Source organism: Hylobates moloch, unplaced genomic scaffold, assembly GCF_009828535.3.
Source record: "Hylobates moloch isolate HMO894 unplaced genomic scaffold, HMol_V3 SCAFFOLD_15, whole genome shotgun sequence".
NCBI lineage: Eukaryota > Metazoa > Chordata > Mammalia > Primates > Hylobatidae > Hylobates > Hylobates moloch.
This window is the reverse complement of record NW_026652290.1, coordinates 30,933,991-30,955,346: the sequence shown is the minus strand read 5'-3', so window position 1 is coordinate 30,955,346 and position 21,356 is coordinate 30,933,991. Positions and strand designations below refer to the sequence as shown.

The following is a 21,356-nucleotide window of genomic DNA, read 5'->3' as shown; positions in this document are numbered from 1 at the left end:
CACAGATGGGCAGCACACAGGTGAAATGTGATCCTCTATGGGGCTGTGTTTTCTGCCCCAGGAAGAAAGAAGAGTCAACAACAAAGCTTGAGAGGAGGAAAAAGGTTCCCTTTTTTGAATGATAGACAAGAGTTACAGCCTGAAGGGAGCCTACTCAGGGCGGGCGGGGCTGCAGCTGTCCCATTGGCATCAGAGAGGTGCTGCTCTCCCCAAGGCTCCGCCCTCCTCTGACTGGCTGCTGGCCCCGGCTCCTGCACTACTGTGCCCTTTTGGCTCAGGCGCATCCTTCCTGGAGGCTGGAACTCATCCCTCTCAGCATCACCTCCACAGCCAGGGGGCCACCCAGGCAACACAAGCCAACATCTGGGGAGGCCAGCCATCTCCAGGCAAGTTGGAGACCAAGAGAATCGTGGGAATTTAGACTCTTGGTAGATGCTGCCTGACCCTGGGCTGTCTGGAGCACTGCATCCCTGGTGCCTGGCACACAGTAGGGTTATTGTCTCTGAGTAGCTGGGTGAGTGTAGATCAGAGCTGGGAGGCACTGTGGGCTTTCAGAGTCAAGGTCACATGGCTCATTAGGGACAGTGCTTGAAACATTTCAGTAGGGATTCGCCATTCAGTCAACAAATTTTGGTTGAGCGTGTATTATGTGCCCGCCACTGTGTTAGGAGCTAAGAGTACAGTCAGGAACAAAAGAGCATTCAGTGTACTCCAGACAGATGTTAAACAAATGCATAGAAGCCAAATTATGTACAGTGCTAAGAGGAATGGCATCTAGGCCAGGGCAGGGTTCTCCCAGGCGGTGGCATTTCAGGATAAGTAGCACTGGCCACGTGGAGAAGTGAGAAGAGGGTCTCGGGCGAGGCAGCAGCTTGTGCAAAGGCCCTAGGTAGGCCCGCACTGGAGGAGCTGGGAGAAGGGAAGTGTGGTAAGAGGTGAGGAGGAGAAGGACCTGATGGTGAGGATATCACAGTCTGATTTTCAGCTTTTAAAGGATGCCTTGGCTCCTGCGAAGGTGGGAGGGGAGGAGAGGGGCACTGGTGGGTCCACAGGTGATGTTTGCAGGGGATGGTAGCTTGTGGTGCCCTGTCACTCACCAGATCAGCGACTTGGCAAGCAACTGGCCTCCCCAGCCTCAGCTTCCTCTATGTGACTTGGGGACACATGCTTCACAGCACTGTTGTGGGGCATATATTCTTGCAATGGGCTGGTGCTGGGAGGGAGCCAACACTGGCACTCTTCCCATGCACACCATCCTATGCTTCCAGGGGGAGTGATTCACAACCTGGGAAACCTAGACCTTACACACTGGCTTTTCTTCTTGTTTTAAGACAGAGAAAAATTCTTAATTGTAGTGTGGTCCCGTGTGTCAGCCTTTTGTCCCTTGGTTCATGCTTTTTGAGTCTTCCCCAAGAAGTCCCTCCTTCTCACCATGAGGTCATAAAGGTGTTCTCATGACTGGAAAGTTTCACTTTTCCACTTAGGTCCTTGAGCCATCTGGAATTTGTGTCTGATTCGGTAAAGTCCAGCTCTCCTACTGCCTGGCTGGGAGACTTGGAGCAAGTCAGGCTCCCTGTGTCCCCAGCTAACAGATGAGAAGATTAATTAGGCCATCTCTGCGGCATCTTCATCACCTACAGTCGCAAACATTCAGTCTTCCTTGCTGCAGCCTGTGACCAGGGTGATAGTCCAGTCAGCATGATAATAAAATAATCCCACCGACTTCCATGCTGCAAAAACGCAGCCACGCTGACATAGTATTGGCTCTCCTCCCCAGCTCTCTTCCAGAAACAAAACAAAGCACCTCAAAGCAGGTTTCCCAAGGCCCACTCAAGGCCAGAACTTTGTTTTAAATCACTCCCCTTCGACAGTTTAGTTTTAACTATACTGCATGTACCCAAGCCAAGGATGGGAGGAGAAGCCTCAGTAACTAGAATTGTTATTAAAACCATATATCCAACTCCACTGGCTTTTCTGGAAACCTCTACCTAAAGGACATTTAAGTCATCTATTAAAATATTTCAGACTTGCCCTGAAGGAGGCTCCAAGAAGTGCCACAACTTTGCAGGCTAGTGACCACCCAGATGGAAATGTGTCTCTGGAAGCAAGTGGCTGGTGTTAGAAACACACACACATGCACACACACACACACACACACACACTCCCACAAATAAAAACCTAGTCTTCCGTGTTCACTCGGATTATTGCAATAATCACTGAGGATGTGAGACTCTGTATTTAGTCAGTTCTCTAAGTATGACCCAGCCCAGCCGTAAAAGCACATGGGAGGGATCAGTGAAGACCCCACAGAGGAGGGAGAGCCTGACTGAGGGGAGCCAGCCTTCACAGGGGTCCCGGTGGGGATGCAGGCAAGAAACTCAGCCCAAGCTCATCTAAGGTGGAAGGTATGCGTCTGATCAAGATACAGGGGCAGGGAGGGGGGATGTCCTACAGTTCTCAAGGGCCTGAGAAGGAGACCAGGAGCAAAGGTGTCTGCCCATCAGGTCCCCAGGTCCTACCAAGGCAGAGACCAGCTGGTCTCTCTGTCCCAGTAGAAAATTCCTCTGGAGAGGGAATCTGATTGGCTTGAGATCTGTGATTAATTTTATGTGTCAACTTAACTGGGCCACAAAGTCCCCAGATATTTGGTTAAACATTATTCTAAATAGGAGGCCAGGTACGGTGGCCCACGCCTGTCATCCAAGGACTTTGGGAGGCCGAGATGGGCAGATCACAAGGTCAAGGGTTTGAGACCAGCCTGGCCAACATGGTGAAACCCTGTCTCTACTAAAAACACAAAAATTAGCTGGGTATGGTGGCGGGTGCCTGTAATCCCAGCTACTGGGGAGGCTGAGGCAGGAGAATTGCTTGAACCCGGGAGGCAGAGATTGCAGTGAGCCGAGATTGTGCCACTGCACTCCAGCCTGGGTGACAGAGCAAGACTCCGTCTCAATAATAAATAAATAAACAAATAAATAAATAAATAAATAGGGGTCTTCTGGATGAGATTACCATTTAAATCAATAGACTGGGTCAAGCAGAGTGCTACTGTGGTGGGCCTCATCTGATCAGTAGAGGCTTGGGTGGAACAAAAAGGCTGACCTTCTGAGGGCAAGAGGGAACTCCCCCTGCCTGACTACCTTTGAACAGGGACACTGGTTCTTCCTGGGTCGGGAGCCTGCTGGCCTTGGAACAGGAGCTACACCATTGGCCCTTCTGGGCTCAGGCCTTTGGACTCAAACAAAGGCATGTGTGAGAACTGATGTCGAGAACTGGTCAGTTCTCCTGGATCTCCAGCTCGCTGGCTGCAGGTCTTAGAACTTGTCAGCCTCTGTAATCACATGAGCCAACTAATGCACATCCTGCTCTTTTCTCGGCTCCGTTTCTCTGGGGGACCCTGACTAATCCAAGGTCCCACAGAACACAGGTGACTCCTGGATGGGAGAGGCAGTTCCCAGACAAGGGAATATCATGAGCAGGGCAGACACCCAAAGAGGCCTACAGTGGCCATTTCACTCCAGGAGCAGCACACCGAGCTGCAGGGCCCCGAGCACCAATGACCAGCGCTCATGGGAAGGGCCTGCATCCCAGATATGTGATGACAGCCCATCCCAAAGGCCAGCTCAGAAAATGCTAGGATTTGCCTTCACCCCCAGTAGGGTCATGTGTGTGAGGGGAGCAAGTGGGAAAGGAGACTTTGGACCCCAGGGCCTGCCCATCAGCCACCCCATGGCTGAGGGGTCACCCCTATAAGCTCTTGAATGCCAGCACGAGGCAGTGTGGAGAGACTTTGTGATGTGGATCAGAGCCCCTCCTTCAGGGAAGTTTCTAGACTGGGCCGTGTGCTTGGAGCCACAGTGCTGGGCACAGCCTCCTCCAATTGACCATGGGCTCTCCACCATGTGCTCCTGCCTTAGAATCAGCCTCCTTCTCTGTAAGTGGAGATGGCCCTGGTGGCCCAGGTACAAGGGGCCCCAATCAATGACATCTTCTCCCATCCACCTCTGAGCTAGCGGGGAAATAAAACACAAGAGGGAGGCAGGAAAAGACCAAAGCAGCAACAGCCAGGGCCTCTTCCCAGTCCCCAGGGAGCCCCTCGTCCCCTACCCACTTTCAAGGGATATAATAAGTTTGTTTGTTTGTTTGTTTCCAGATAAAGGTTTATTTCTTTCTGCTTAATTCTTTTTCAAAAAATTTGATTTTATTGTGCTAAGAACACTTACCATGCCACCTCCCCTCTTAGCAGGTTTCTAGGGGCACAATACAGTCTTGTTAACTCTAGGCAGGTGCCATGCTTCACGGCCGGTCCCCAGGGCTTATTCATCTCACTGCACTGAAACTTGAGGCCCTTTGAGCAGCAGCTCTTCAGTCCCCTCCCCCAGCCCCTGGCAGGACTGTTCTCCTCTCTGTTTCTACGAGTTTCATTATTTTATATACGGCATGTTAGTGGAATCAAACAGTATTTTGTGTCTGCCTTCTTCACTTAGCATCATGTCCTCCAGATTGATCAGTGTTGTAGCATGTGTCAGTTTCCTTCCTTTTCTTTTGAGGCTGAATAATATTCCATTATTCCATTGCGTGAATACAGCACATTTTCTTTATCCATTCATCTGTCGGTGAACATTTGGGTTGCTTCCACTTCTTGGCTATTGTAAATAGGCTTCTAGGAGCATAAGGATGCTGACTGTTTTGCATAAATACCCAGAAATGGGGTTGCTGGATCATATGGTAGTTCTCTTTTTAATTTGTAATACATTTCATCTCTCACTCTGGCGATGTCTGATCTTCTCCCTTGATAGAGGTAGAAAGTTCCAGAGAGGCACAGGCAGGCCCGCAGTGAGAAGGCCTGAGCCTCCTTCCCAGGGTATTTCTCCCCCACGGGCTGCCTCTCACTAACTGCACAGCTCAATCACACGTCCCTTCCCAGGGCTGCTGTGTGTCACACGCTCACACCCACACTCGCTCCATCTGTGCTGGGTCGAAGAGTGACCCTGTATTCACATCCATCCAGGACCTCAGAGTGTGACCCTACTTGGAAATAGGGTCTTTGTGGGTGTAACTCATTAAGATGAGGTCATATTCTTCATATTGGATGATCATAGTACATCAATGCCTATTGTTCTTATGAAAGGAGAAGACAGCAGGGCCAGGTAGCTCACACCTGCAATCCCAGCAACTTGGGAGGCTGAGGTGGGAGGCTTGCTTGAGGCCAGGAGTGTGAGACCAGCCTGGGCAACATAGCAAGACTCCATCTCTAAAACAACTTTAAAAATTAAAAAATTAGCTGGTGGCACATGCGTATAATCCCAGCTACTGGGGAGGCTGAGGCAGGAGGATTGCTGGAGCCCAGCTGTAGCTGCAGTGAGTCTTGATCACACTGCTGCCCTCCAGCCTGGGCCACAGAGCAAGACCATGTCTCTATAAATAAATAAATAAATGTTTTAAAGAGAGCCAGGGTCTCTCTCTTCTCTCTCTCTTTCTCTCTCTCTCTCTCTCTCAAACACACACACACACACACACGAGGGTATGTGGTATGGAGACAGAGGCAGAGATTGGAGTGACGCAGCCACTCCAAAGAGTGCCAGGGATTGCAGGCAACCACCAGATTCAGGAGGAGGCAAGGAAGGACGCGCCCCTGCAAGTTTCAGAGGGACCATGACCCTGCCCCCACCTCAATCTTGCACTTGGAGCCTCCACAGCTGAGACAGAGTAAATTTCTGTTGTTAGCCACTCAGTTGGTGGGCATTTGTTACTGCAGTCCTGGGAAACCAATGAGCCGTCCACTCACTCATACACAGCCTACTTATATTTTACTGGTGCTTTCTGCTAACTCCTCTCCTTTCCATCTACATATTTCCTCCTTCCAGATCTCCCTCACCTCCCTCAAGAGGGGCTCTGTGGCCAGGAAACTTTTAATGAGATCTGGAAAAAGTGTTACTTGCACATTAAATCCATTCTTTTATGAATATTATTGCTTAAGACAAGCTGAAGTTAAAAAATGAGTGATTTCAAGTTGATTGGAAGAAAAATATCAAGTAAATGGGGTGCATGGTGACACATGAGTTGCTGAAATTTGGGAAACATTGGAATGGAAGAAACAGCACTGATTCAGGGTCTGTCTGTAATTCTGGGTCCAAATTCTGCTTTCCCTACTGGCACTGGGACACACAGGCATTGTTGAAGGCTGGACTCCAGATTTCTCTTCTGCAAAATGGAATCACGGGTCTAAATTGGAGGCTTTCTCTGAAGGATGAGAACAAAGTTAGAATGAGAATGTTCCTAGCGTGGTGCCTGGCATGAGCAGATTCTCAGCAGATGGGCCCTCCTGTAATCCGCTGAGGGCTCTCCTGCAGTGCCAGCAGGGATCCTAGTCATTGTCTCCACCACTCCTGTCTGTCTTCACCCAGAACCTTGTCTGGATCCTGGGAGGAAGCAAATGTCTCCTGGTGGGAAGTGAGGCCCTGCCAGGTAGCAGGAGCAACCTGAAAAGGGCAGGTGGCCCTGCCCACTATGTGGCACCTCATAATAAATGACGGCTCTCATTAGCCCTAAATCCTCGGGCACCTTCCTACCTGGCGCCATTATGCTGGGATTACCCTCTCACTCTGGAAGCTTCATGAAAAACCCATCTTGGCTTACCCTGGACGCCTGTCAGCTCCTGGCAGGGTGCAGGCCAGAGGGATACCTTTTGCATCATGAGATTGTGCAACTTGGGAGGCTGAGGTGGGAGGCTTGCTTGAGGCCAGGAGAGTTCTGGCAAATTCTGGCAAGTTCATGGAAGGTTCTGGCAAGTAGGCATGAGGTCCATAACTGTTATTTTTCCACGGCCTCAGCATAAGAGGCTTCTGGTTTTATGTATGTATTTTCTGGCTCAGGCTCCTGGTCTGCATTTGTATGCACAAGAAGGCGTAAGAGAGTTAGAGCACTGGGTTTCCAGAGACATGTGTCTGGCAGCATTCAGGAAAATAACATTATAGCCTAGGAATCCCATCACACATATGTGCACACATGCCCACACGCAGGATCGTGGTACGTTGGTGGGGGTGCAGTTCATGCCCATGAAGGAAATTGAAAACACTTGTTGGAGAGAAAACCCAGTCGCTGGCATACTATTCCCATCACGGAAGAGGCAGAGCCTATGACTGGTGCCTCACTGAATCACAGGAAGTGTTTTATTTTATCCCCACATTATGATGGAGGGCCACAGCTGCCGGCTATGTCTATTTCTTATGCACAATATAGACCACAAGAGAGAATAAAACAACCTCAAAACTACAGTGTGGAAAAAACCTGCCAGCTAGAAAGGGGGAGAAGATATCTCCAGGAGCCAAGAAAATCTCTTCAAGGAAAAATAAAAAAAAGTAACCCACTTTACTTTTTCCCCAAATTGACAAATTTGACTTGTCAGATGTAAGTTCAACTTGTGGACAATCCACTCAAGACTGATAATCGCCATAGTAACTGCTGTGTCACATGATCATGCAGAAGCCTAGAGACGGGGAGAGCGGCTTTCCAGGCCACTTTTCTTCTGGTAAATTCTGTGATGTCAGCCTAATTAGCAGGAGTGGAATCAGGACCTTGGTTGAAGTAATTGGCAGCCATTCTTTAAAAAGAACAAAGGTATTTTAGCACCTTCTCTTCCTATTTACGGGGCCTGTGCCAAGAGCAGGAGGGCTCTGGTGCGGAGTCTCCCTCACCCTTCTCCTAATTGGCCAATCTCCAAGCAGTGCCTCTAAGTGTGGTTCTTTGTAGAGCCATGTCTGGAGAAAAACTCGAATTCATCTCCTGAAGTTTTCAAAATATCAGAAACTGGTGAGAGAGGGGGCCAGGAATACATTTCAGGGCTATCCCAATTCTTCTTTTTAATTAGTATTGTACATTTCAACTTCTTTCATTTCCAACTGCTTCTCTCTGCAAAATAAAGGCATCATGTCTTTAAAGCTCTCCATCCATGACAACATTTTGTTCTTATACTAGAAAATGCCATTCCCTTCCCAAGGCACATCTCTTTTAGTTGGGTTTAATTTGAGATGCCTCTTGCCTGCTAAAAACATTGGTGACTTGCCCCAGCAAGGAGGTGACAGGGCCGCTTGTCCATGTTGGCCCCCTCCAGTGGCACTGAGTGGCCACCACCCCCAGTGGCTGCCTTTCACAGGAAGAGAACTGCCTTCTTCACCGCCGGGCATCGGCCTGTGGAAATCTGTGCCCAGACAGTTCAGGTGGCAGCTTATCCAAGTCCCCAGCAGTCTGCTTTGTCTGCCCCAGGACAATTGCCCCATTGTCTTCAGGCTAATGAAGTTTCTGGTCAAAACACAATGATTTCAAACATCTCTTGAGCCTCTCTGCCCTCCATCTGGAACAGACGAGTACATCAATCCCTTCGAACCTGCCTCCTCCAAGTGCATTCTGCAGAGTTAGTGTGTGGGGGTGCATTTTAATCAACCCTGTTGGCCAATGCTACCTACCTGGAGTGACCCCAACCCCCAACTAAACTGTGAGCTGTGGAAATGAACAAAAGCCAGCCAAATGAGGAGCAAAGGCTATTTATTCAGAGCTTGTGCTAGCGAGGGAGTCAGCCACCATCCCTTGTGTTTTGGCAGAAACTCAGAGGCAGTTAGGGGAGTGGGAAAGCCTCAAAGAGGAAAGAAAGGAAGGCTTCGGGTGTGCCCTGAGTGGAGGGTGTTGGCCTGGGGAAAATGAAGGTGGCTACAAGAAATGGGACTCCCGTGTGATTGGTTAGGGAGCATGTTTGGCTTTCTTCCATTGGTCCTAAGTTGGAAGTGGGGACAGAAACCTAGGGAATCAGGCTGGGCATGGTGGCTCGCCCCTGTAATCCAAGCACTTTGGGAGGCTGAAGTGGGCAGATCACTTGAGGTCAGGAGTTTGAGACCAGCCTGGCCAACATGGTGAAACCCCGTCTCTACTAAATATACAAAAAATTAGCTGGGCATGGTGGTGTGCACCTGTAATCCCAGCTACTCAGGAGACTGAGGTGGCAGAATCGCTCGAACCCCGGAGGCGGAGGTTGCAGTGAGCTGAGATCACGCCACTGCACTCCAGTCTGGGGGACAGAGCAAGACTCCATCTCAAAACAAAAACAAAACAAAACAAAAAAACCTAGGGAATCAGTCAGTTATTAATCGAGTCCTAGAATTTTGGGGCTGATTGCTATAGGAGCTGTTGTTTGGCTTCTGGGCTGATTGCTACAGATTGTGGGTCAGAGTCCTGTCTTTCTATATGGTCTTGACATTGTCTGTATATTGACTCTCTCAGTGTGTACAGGCTGTCTTCTCCCAGCCTGCTTAGAATTAATAAGAGTTTGAACAGACGAGTGTGTGGAGGGCACATCATCATTAGTACAAATAGCCACAGATGGAAATTCTGCATGCCTTTGAGAGAACTGAGTTTGAGAGGCTCTACCTCGACAGCTTCCTCAGCCCAGCTGAAGTCTCTCTCCCTGAAGGCCCATCCACCTTTCTCAGCCATTGCTGGGAATTCAGGATTGTGTGTTGGAGGCCAACATTGGGTACCATGAGTGGAAACCATGAACCTGGTACACACACACCCAACTACTTTTTCCTTCCTCTTCTGCCCTATCCCAGGGAACCCTCTTTGCACCATCCCACCCACTGGACAAACTTCAGAGTCTTGTCTTCATACTTACTGCTTTTTTCTAAGGGAAAAGTTATTGAGAAGGCAGTCAAGGTTCATTTATTTTTAATCAGGAGACAGTGCCCCCAAACAAGAACTGAGTCCCTAGTTATGGAATGTCAGGCACCTTGCAGCAGGTGGTGGTTCTGAAACACCCGGATCCAGATGGCGGCCAACTCCACCCACATGTCAGGCGGGCGACAGCATTTCCAGACATATTCCTTGTTCAGATGAGGAGATTCTTCCCCCAGTAACATTCCTTCAAGCAGCAAAATGATGCTAGATCTTTCCAGAGGCCAGAGACTGAAGGCTTGGGGGCTACAGTCTGGAATGTGTCTTGCTTGGCATGCATGCATTTTAAGTTGTTTAATGACCCATCAAGATTTAAAGATCAGGAGCTGACCTTTCACGTTAAAAAGAAAATCTATATTTTCCAACTTGTCTTGGAAAATGGGATGCTCTGGCAACACTTGGCCATCTTCCCACCTGCAGATGCTCAGCAGAATGGCAGCTGCCCTGTGGAGAGGAAGCACCTGTTCCCTTCCTTGCCACTCTCCCTGACTGGCCTGCAGTTTTCTCCTGTGTGTCACAGTTATGGACTGACTGCTTGTGTCCTGCCAAATTCATATGTTGAAATCCTAACCCCCAAGGTGATCATATTAGGAGATGAGGCCTTTGGGAAGTGATGAGGTCATGAGGGTGGAGCCCTCATGAATGGGATTAGCGCCCTTATGAAAGAGACCCCAGAGAGCTCTCTCACTCTCTTTCCACCATGCAAGAAAATGAGATGTCGAAGTTTTCAACCTGGAAGAGGGTCCCTGCCAGAAGCCGGCCATGCTGGGACCTGATCTTGGACTTTGAGAACTGTGAGAAGTAATTTTCAGTTGTTTCCAAGTCATCCCATCAATGGTATTCCACTATGGCAGTCCAAACTGACTAGGCCACTCACCTTCTTGGCCCAGTGGGCATTTGATCCAGAATAACTCATTACTATCTGAGGAAAGCCCCACTGTCTCTTTTCCCAGAAGTTTTTGTTTCTGGTGGCTTCATGGGGATTCCAGGCACAGTAGGGCCAAGCGATGGGTATAGAGCGACCCTACACCTTTGATTTGGACTCCTGTGGACTTAGATGGATGGGTGTGTTTCCTAGGAGCCCTCTTTCCTGTCCTCACCCCTTTTCCCATGAGAAATGCCTCCTCTTGCCTCAGAAACAAAGGAAGGGGTCAGTGTCTGCCAATGTCTGCTCAGCCCAGAGTGAATGTCTGAGAGATTCAGTGTGAATGTGCTGGTTGCCTGCTACAGATCAGGCTTGGCAGGTGATGGTAGGTGGTTAAGGTTCCAGTTTCAGTATCAAGTGTGAGTTGCTACTGCTCAGGGTCTCAGTTTTCTCATTTGTAAAATGGGAAGATTCCTAGCTCTCAAATTTATAAGGCTTCACTGGCCATGTGTAACATGTGGCAATTAGGGAATACTGTTGGCTGTTAACTATATCTACCAGGACAGGCTGGTTATGCTCTGGTAAAAAATAAACCCAAACTCAGTGTCTGCACCCAGCACACATTAATCTCTTGTGCATGCTATATGGCCATCTTGACTCAGCAGGGTTCTATTCTCTGTCACCTTTACGTAGGAGTGTTGGATGGAAGAATCCCCCACAGTAGTGCCGTCAGTCTCTATGGCAGGGGAAAGGGGACATTGTGTATCAAGCCTTGGGCTTGAAGGTCTATTCCTGGACGAGACGTCATTCCTGCAACTCACATTTCATTGGCCAAAGGGAGTCACAAGCCAAGTTTAACTTCAAGGAGTGTGCCCCCAAGCCTCTGATTCTAAGTGCCACTGTCGTAACACATTTGAGCTCCTGTAACAAAATGCCATAAGCTGGGTGACTTATAAACAAGAGAAATTATTTCTCCCAGTTCTGGAGGCTGGAAAGTCCAAGACCAAGGCACTGGCAGATTTGGTGTCTAATGAAAACCTATTTCCTGGTTTATAGATGGTGCCTTCTTGCTGTATCATTACATGGTGGAAGGGGCAGACAAACTCTCTGGGGCCTCTTTTATGAGGGCACTGATCCCATTAACGACAGCTCTGCCTTTGTGACCTAATCACCTTCCAGAGCCCGCACCTCCTAATGCCCTCACTGGGGGCTAGGTTTCTCCATATGAATTCTGGGGGGACACAAACATTCAGATCATGGCAGTGCTCTCTTCCCTCACAGCGTGGCTGGCTCTCCAACTACAACACCATGCCCCATGGCTCACTTCCAAGGAGACTTTCTGGAGAGGTTTGTCCTAAGAGGTAGAAGAATGCATCCTACCTCAAGTTTTAGTTCCATAGGTTCACCCTACCGTGAGGTAATAGTTACACATTCTCAATGAAAAGACCCAAAAGCTCAATACATCCTGTGCTGCAGCATATAAAGCATCTTCTTCAGACCTGGTCCAAGACTACTCTGGGATTTTTGAGTTAGAAGAGAGCCAGAGCCTATTCAGTATGCTGTTTGACTCTGATCCCAACAGCCACCGCCATGTTAACAGGATGAGCAGGGCTTCCTTCAGCTCAGGGTTCCCGTGAAACTAAAAAGAATTCTCATCTTGACTTAGGATTGTTGAACACTATTGATACTTCCTCCAAGGTCTCACAAGAGTTTGCCTCCTCTCATTGCCATGTGAAGACCTCTGTGGGGGAACAATGCATGGGTTCTTGGTGTATTATAGGGGACTACAGAGAAGTGTCACCTCCACCCAACAGCCTGATTCAGTCTACTCCTCAGGAGGAACACAAAGTGGTCTCTCTAGTGCCATGAAACCCCAAAAAGTGTTAACCAGTATTAAAGGCCTGCCTGATATACGACCCTCGAATGCAACAGTGTCCTTCTGAGGCCACTCTAAAGAAGGCCAGGAAAGGTCTGCTAAGAAAACTGTGCTGTTAAAAACAGAAGAAAAAGACCCTTATCCCATTGCTCTGTGTCTGGTGGCTATAGGGACAGTATTTCATAAAAAAAGAAAGGGAAAAATAATTTTCAAAAATGATTTAAGAAATGCTGTCAAAGATAGCAAAGAACAGAGCCCTCAGAGAACAGGGCCCAGGACAGGATAAGCACTCAATAACATACAACGCTGTGTAGTGCTGTTGAGTGCTGGCTGTTGTTGAGTGCTAGCTGTTGTTGAGTGCTTGTTGTTGAGTGCTAGCTGTTGTTGAGTGATTGTTGTTGAGTGCTAGCTGTTGTTGAGTGCTTGTTGTTGAGTGCTAGCTGTTGTTGAGTGCTTGTTGTTGAGTGCTAGCTGTTGTTGAGTGCTTGTCCTGCCTGGGCCCTGTTTTTAGCCTTTGATGTACATTAGAAATGTACCATTTAACTAACACAATAGCCCTATTAGGCAGCTTGTATTATTATTTCTGTTTTACAGATAAAGATTGGTTTTAACTCTGAGTGGTTCTGAATCTTATAAAAAGAAAAAAAAAAAATATCTCCAGGAACTGAATCAGCTCCAAAATAGCCCCATCTTGGGCTAAATATGGGATGTGACAAAGCCACCATGAAGCTAGACCCCCCTGTCCTGACAGCTTCCTACCCCTTCCCTGCCCCTCTCACCATGCTTTCCAGGGGCAATGCACCTCCCCACTTCTCCTGGGAGGGGTGGGCATCCTCTCAGTCCCATAATCTGTGCCAGGCCCTCATATGAGGATTTGACAGGATTCAGCAGAGATGCAGGCCTCTGCTCTGCTCATCTCTTTGCATATAGTAATTTAATGAGGACAGAAACTGCATAGAGCTAGTAATGGCACAACCAAGCAGCAGCTTAAGCTTTGAGCCGCTAAACCATGCTGCCTCCTATTGTAATACGATTATATTATAACACAAGTTCAAGAGACCACCCACTGCTTTCTTTATTGGATCTTCCAATAAAGTGGCCATACTAGTAGCACAATACCCCACAGAAATAGAAAATGACTATTCTAAAATAAATCCGAGGACACACCCAGCCACAAGATGGGAGGTGTATTATACAAATGCAACCAGGGCCTCTGGATCTGGCAGTTAGACCCACGGCAACAGCCTGTGTTTGCTCAGGGCTAAGAATGCAGGACTCAGACACCGAGAGCCTCTGAGCTGCTGCAAACTCATCAACCCCTCCCTATTAAAGGCCATTCTGACTATGCTTGGTGTTGGGTTTTCCTCGAAGAGCACTGAGAGCTAAGGCAGGGTGGGGAGCCAAGAGGAGGCAGGGAGAGCCAGAGATGGCAGCCGGCAACAAGACACAGAAAGAAAAGGGACTTCAAAGGCAGATCTAAGAATTCACAGGGCTTTTTGGTGCAGAGTCTGGAGATAATGTGCAGAAATGACACCTTGAAAGGGGAAGGAAAAGAAGGAAGAACAGATCATCAGCCCCGGACCTCAGGTGGCTGAAGGAGAGAATGTATTTGGCATCTACCATATCTTTGCATCCTTCAATGACACATTTGTCCATGTCACTGATCTTTCTGGCAAAAAAAAAAAAAAAAAAAAATGTGCTGTGTGACTGGTGGGATGAAGATAAAGGCTGGCCAGATGAATCCTCTCCACATGCTGCCATGCTGGCCACCCAGGATGTGGCCTAGAGGTGCAAGGAGCCAGACACCACTGCCCTACATCAAACTCCAGGCCACAGATGGAAATAGGACTGAGATCCCTGGACCTGGGGCCCGCTCAGGTATGAAGATCAGGTGCATTGAGGATGTCACTCCCATCCCCTCCAAAAGCACCTGCAGGAAGGGGGGTTGCCATGGTCGCCATCTGTGAACAGGACTCCTCAAAATGTTTTCTGTTAATAAATTGCCTTCACGTAAACTTAAAAAAAAAAAAAAGAAGAGAGAAAGAATTCACACAAAATGATGCCCAGTCTTGGTCTGCATGGTGAAGGGCCCAGGACTGATGGGTAGGGGCTCATTTGCATAACACAACACCAGGGAGAGTCCTGTCACCTGCCCTCCTGAGTTCTGAAGAAAACCCTCCACTCCAATTCCCTGTACACTGCTTCTAAAGGCAGGAAATGTGTACAGTTCTAGAATCACAGTCACATAAAATGCTAGAAGAATAACATGATTTATTTAAGTGCTTAGAGGTACCCCCTTGGAGTTTGTGTTACCTGGAAGTTGGCCTCGGGGAAACACCTCATTGACCTTCTCTCAAGATAAATGAGATGCAGGGACAGGGAAGGGAGAAAGGTTATTTTAACGTTTTATTCACAGTCTCTGGGATTCTTTGGAGAGCACCTTAGGAATGTTCTTAACCTGAGTCCTCTTACTAACTGTAATCACATAGTCTGCCAGGCTGGCATTATTAACCTTACTTTGCAGCTGAGGCAACTACAAGAGATGACCTTTCCTGGCTGGTGGAGTGGAATTCACCATGTACTGCATGCAGTCATGTACTGCAGTGACCAATCCGGGTCCAATTTCTTTGATGGTATCATTGACGGGGTAGCAGGGGAAGAGGCAAGTGCAAGAGGAGAAACGGGGTGAAACCCAGTGCAGGGAAGCTTGGGCTGGGGCAGGATCAGGGAGCCAGGGTATGGGGCATGGTTGGGACTGAAACCCTTGTTAACACTGGCTTTAGCAAAAGAAATGGGCACCACCATTCCAGAGGACTTCCAGAAGCTTCCTCCCTCCCCCACAGCTGGGCACAGAGCCTTACCTCCCCTGCACCCTGGCCCTGTCTCTCTATTTGGCAAGACTCCTGTGTCATCTGCTCCTCTTTACTTCGGGTCCCTCTTGGCACTGGAAATACTAAGTGAACCCAGCAGTTGCACAGGATTCTAGGAATTTCTCCTTTCCAACTTCCTGAACTGGTTTTCAAATTCACCTCAGAGGTACCTTAACAAATCATGTTCCAAGGCCGGACACAGTGGCCCATGCCTGTAATCCCAGCACTTTGGGAGGTTGAGGCAGTAGGACCTCCTGAGCCCAGGAGTTCAAGACCAGCCTGGGCAACATAGTGAGACAGTGTCTCTACAAAAAATAAAAGAATTATCTTGGTGTGGTGGTGTGTGCCACTGCACTCCAGCCTGGATGACAGTGAGAGATCTGTTTCAAAAAACTCATGCTCCACACAATCAGGAGATCTGCCATCCACAGACTCCGGACAGATGGTTTCATCAGCCAGGCAGGAGCGGCATGGGCAAGGTCAGTAGCATGCACATCAGGTTAGCTTCTCTGAGGTCACAAAGTCGCCTGGAAGTGGGGAATCCATGAGGGCCAGGCCCTCCACAGGAGGAGGCCTTCCCTCTCCAGTCACCGGCCTCCCTGATGCGATTCCCTCCTCTCAGCCCACATGCTCCTGCCGAGGTAACATGTCCCCCCACTCCATGTTAGAAAACAATAGAGCCCCCAAGAGACATTTCTACCAATCATCTAAATATTGAGTTTCACCTTATAAAATTTATAAAACCTAAAGAACACTTGGAACAGCCCAGTTTTAATGCCTCCAACTTTTGTTTTCCAAAGAACAATTGGTAGACTTGGCCCCGAGGGCAGCAGAGCCTGACTCTCAGACAAGGAGCCTCACCAGTAATTCTGTATCTTTGAGGCAGCAGAGGTTTTCCGTGAGCTTGTGTCATTTCTAAACACGATGGTGTAGATGGGATCCTTTTCATTTTGCAAATGAGAAAATGGAAAAGCCCGAGGGGCAAAGGGCCTCTCTCAAGGTGCCATGGTGAGAAGGAGGCAGAAGGAAGAGGACCTCACCCTTGCCTTGATTCCACTAACTGCTGTTTATCACAGCATGAGTGTCTTCAGGGAGCAGTCATTCTCCCACTGGAATGTTTACATGAGGAGCAAATGTGATGCCATCATGTAATTCCAGTGAGGGCTGGTCATCCCCTGCAAGGCTGAAATGACCCTCTCTGTTTTAAGGCTAAGGAAGCAGCAGCTTTTCTCCCACTCCCACACAGGATGTGTGCAGCATCTTCAAGTCTCTGCTTCACGTTTCTAGATCTGTAGTGAGCTCTCCATTGTCAGGGAGTGGATCTTCCAGTTAGGTATTTTTCTGAAGCAACTGTCATTCTTTGCTTTTTGTAGCAAGACAGGTTTTTGAAATCCTCTGAGAGAGAAAGAGGGTTGGCCAGAAAAGGCATGAAGAGTGGGAGAAGGGTGCATCGTGGACCTGTCTGAGCGTAGGAGTATGTCCCGATAACGAAGAGACTGCGGAGAAGCATCCCCTGTCCCCCTCAGTGTTCTAAATGTATGAAACCTAACAAGGTAATTGCATGGCAATAACACACTGTGAATGTTATGTGGGATTTGAAATTGTCATCTCAAGAGTGACCAGGTGGAGAGAGGAAGGGTGAACTCTTTCAGTTCTAAAAGCTATGTTTTAAAAGGCAGGGTTCGACTAGGTTTGTTTTCTGCAGTGTATTTCCTCTGCAAAAAGGGATTTTTTTTTTCCCTACTTTTTCTGCTGGTGGACGTTTCCCTTGGGGGAGCCTGGCCAATGAAAGGTCACGCAGAGACCAGTCACTCTCAGGGACGCAAGCAGAGCCGGGCAGATACGTGTCCTAGTTTTCCCGGGAGCAGACTGATTGAACCATAGGAGGGTCTGTCTGATGTTTATCTTGGCAGAATTCTCAAATGAGTTAGCACATAGTGGCTGGAGATAAACTGAAGCCTTGAGCAACCTCTGGGCTGACTCTGATTACCCTCCACACCCTACCTGCGCAGGGAGGAGAGACCACAAAGCCAGCAGCAAACAGTAAACTTTTCCAAGAATCAGAGAGGAAGGAGTTCCTGACACCCTGCAGCAACAACCTCAAAATTCCCCTGAAGACAGACCCATGGGAGCTGGGGTCAAGGTGGCCTTGCACTTCACCGAGGAGGTGTCATTACCAAACGTGCCGGACATTGGCTACCTACGGAAGAAAGATTAAGGACTGAAAGAAAATAGTGGAGAATATGCTTATGACATGGGGGTAGGACAGGGAAGGGCTTGAGCAAGACACAAATCACAAAAGCAAATAGAGAAAGAGTGATGTCTACCTTCAACGAAATGTGAAACTTCTGATTCAAAATCAGAAACCTCTATAAGCTGAGATAAAAGACACGCAACAGAGTTGGAGAAGATATTTCTAACATATTTGTGTGTGTGCATATGTGTATGTATGTGTGTAATGTGCTTATACATATACATGTAGGTAAATGCGTGTGTATACACATGAATTCTGGATTGTTATCTAGGCTCTATGAAGAATCCTATCTATTAATAAGAAAAAAGACCGAGATCAACAACCTCATAGACAAATGGAAAAAGAAGATGACCAGCTAGGCCACAGAAAAGAAAATGCAAATGGAAGTGGGAGGGCCCAGAGGAACTCTTGCTTTATCTAAATTGTGTTGATTACAAGAGCATATGCTTATATTAATTTTATAAGTAAAAAAAGAGAAAAAGTACCTGAATATTAAACCCAAGCAATGTGATGTGTCAGTTTTGCCAACACACAGGAAGGGGCTCTCAGCCTGTAAAATAGGAGCCCTTTTGTGTGAAGCTGAGCAGATGCGGAGAAGTTTCAACAGTCCTAGAGAAGAGGACCACAGGGGACAGAGAGCCAGGGGACAGGGCAGGGAGGATCTAGGAGGGCACCCGGCCAAGCGGCTCACTGCAGCTGGTGCAGGGCTCAGCTACACCCTGGGGCTGGGCGCTTAGCGCAGTGTGGTCGGATGAAGGCAGGCCAGCGGTGGCAGGGACTCTCCATTTGAGTCAAAGTGACAAGCAGTGCCCCCAGTCCCTGGGAAGGATGAAATCCAAATTTAATTCCCTTCTGAACAACATTCTACAATCTATGCTTCATTTAGATATCTGTAAACCTAAAAGAGCTGAAAAATCGTTTTATTTCCCCTTCCAATGTACAATTTCTAAGACATTTGAATTATCGATGTTGAAGTTTCATTGAGAATGAGCTGAGTGTCCTGTTTTCAGCCTGAAAACAAAGCCTCAGTCACAGTCTTCATCTCACCCTCTTTCTCTCTGTTTGTTTTCTTTTAAAAAATCGCCCCCATTTCTTTGTTCTTTAACAAAGAGCTGTGTGCATCTTCTAAGCTCCAAGTGCTGCACTGGCTTCCAGGAGACAATGGCAACCCTGGCCCTGACCTCATGGCGTGACCAAAGGGAGGGTCTCGGCCACGAATGTGACGGACACCGGAAAGAGGACATTGGTGGGCAATGGGGTCTTCCTTGCGGGGGGGTTAGGGAGTGTGCTGTGCTTCCCTAGCAGCCCACGGCCGCTGGCAGGGGCCACCCCGGCAGACCAGTGGTCCACATTTGTACCGGCAAAAAGCAAATGCTGATGCCTTCCCAATCACGGTTCCTTCAAAGGCTTCAGGGTTTCTTGGGAAGGGAAGAACCTTAGTTGAGCTTGTGCGATGTGCTGGGACTGCGCTAGGAAGTCTCACAGATGCTAGCTCATTTACATTGGATATGCCTCCTGGAACAGTGTGCTGTCTGTTATGGAAAACCAAAACAGCCATTGCATTTCCGTAGTGTTCACAAGGAGCCTCACTTCTGGACTCAGGCAGGCTGAGGAGTTCCAGGATTGAGGATCAGACTTGGTGACTGAGCAGGAACTGTCGTCCTTTTTCTCTTTTGAGATATGAAATTTGCTCCACGTCTCAGAAGAGTGTGTGCCTCCATCCCATACTTGGGACAAGCGCTATTATTCTTTTTTAAAAAAATCTGTAGAACATATTAAACGCTCTGCTTTCATCACGGGTTAAATCGCGCTGGGGCAGCAGGCTTGTGGTGTAAGAGCGGTGCACTTTGCATCCGCTAGGGCTCCCCTGTCATTCTAGTTGGTCTCCTTGCCACGCCCCAGCTTGCTGCCCCCAGGCTGTCTTGGAGAGACACATTTATGTTTTGTAATGGAGCACATCATGCACTATTATATGGGGATATTTTATAAAGGAGCCCACATGACACAAGGAAACCAGGAGAAAACAATCCTAGAAATCCCCAAAGCTTGGAAGCAGGGACATGCAAGTGAGGTACAGCATGTGCTATCAAGTGGCAATGTCCTTCCAGTAGGAAAGCCGCTGTTGTCATCAGTCTAGGCAGGTGCTGGGATTAAGCACATCTACCACTCAGAAAATAATACAAATAAGAACCACGGTCCAAATCCAACATGGGTCTCCCAAATTCTCTAAAATGTGGAAGTGTGCAGATCTTAGCATCTCTGTCTTTTCTCTCGCTTTGAGGAAGTTGGTCTCCTGGACACTGTCTCATCAATCATGCCCGGTACCTGTGTACAGGTGCCTCCCCTGCCCTCTGGAGCATCGGGACTGGATGGATTCGGAACAGAACGGAGCTTTGATTGATCCTCTTGTTCGTACTTGTGCCTTTCAACTCCCTGTGGTGGAGGGTGTCAGTTTAGTCTCCCTGTCTTCTCCTGAGGTCCCTCCAGCTCCTGAATCAAATCCTGCTCTTCCCCTGCATATTCTGAGTGGCCTGCACACTCTGGGCTCTCTCTCCTTGACCCCTGGAACACCACATCTTTGGTTGTGAGTAATCCGGAGCCTTCCTACCTGGCAGTAGCACTGACATCCTCTTCATCTACTGGAAGCTTCCAGATCCTGGCCCCCCAACCCATTCTGTCCTCACAGGGCTTCCGCAGAAACACAATGTGTACTGCTTACACCACAGTGTGCCAAATGACTTGTCCAGGGGATGAGTGAGTGGCGGGCCAACGTAGGCTAGGGGAGTGGTCAGAGAAGAAAAGTTCCAAGCGAGTGGGAACACAAGGAAGGCTTCTCAGAGGAGCTGGGACACATTGGGTCCTGAAGGATGTGGACATTCAGACGAGCATAAAGTCTGCAGGGATGTCCAATCTTTTGTTTTCACTGGGCCACATTGGAAGAAGTGTCTTGAGCCACACATAAAATACACTAACACTAATGTTAGCTGATGAACAACAACAAAAATAATAGCAAAAACTCTCATAATGCTTTAAGAAAATTTATGAATTTATGTTGGGCCACATTCAAAGCTGTCCTGGGCCACATGCAGCCTGCAGGCTGTGGGTTGGACAGGCTTGAGCTAAAGCAAGTGTGTTCTGAGCCGGAGAGAAGGCCAGTCCCATGGTTCATAATTCGTGGTATCACCAGCCAATGATATTAGGAACAGTTGGCGGGTGCAGGCCCTGGGCAGGGCAATAATAAGAAAAAGCTTAGAAAAGAAAAGGAGGAGGAGGAGGGGAGTTGCGGGTCATGGAGGGCCTTGAAAGCGAGACTGAGGGTTTGGACCTTACCCTTTGGGCATGCTACCGAGCAGGAACCCCTGTCATTGGAATTTCTGATGATTCTGTCTTCCATCTTTGGGAATAACAACGGCATAGTCAACCACTCCTCTTCAAAAAAAGTTGTCAGATTCTTTAACCATTTGGGGCATCTTGTTTTGGCATCCACGCTAGCTCTGTTACAGCCAAACCTGGGGGTGTTGGGGAATGTCGCATGCTTCAGGGGTATCTGCGTAGTGTGCATTTTACCCAGCTGAGCTCACAACTTTAATGTGTGAAGGTGATCCTCCAGTTCAGGAGGACAGAGTTGGTGCCCCTGCCTGTACCAACCTAAGAGAGCTTTCTGCTTCCTGTGTCCTGCTCTGTGGGCTCCCCATGTACCCCTGTAGTATTTGCCTAATACTTTGGAGCCCACAATAATAACTTATGAAATCTTTATTTCAAACACAG

At 48.3% G+C, this 21,356-nt stretch overlaps 1 long non-coding RNA gene and 1 pseudogene across 1 annotated transcript in view; both read left to right on the top strand.

Moving 5' to 3' along the window:
- LOC116483215 (uncharacterized) overlaps positions 1–21,356 on the top strand; it is a 265,660-nt gene that overhangs the window by 186,298 nt on the left and 58,006 nt on the right. The gene's annotated exons all lie outside the window — the stretch shown is intronic.
- LOC116483214 (small ribosomal subunit protein uS11-like) lies at positions 13,992–14,431 on the top strand (annotated as a pseudogene).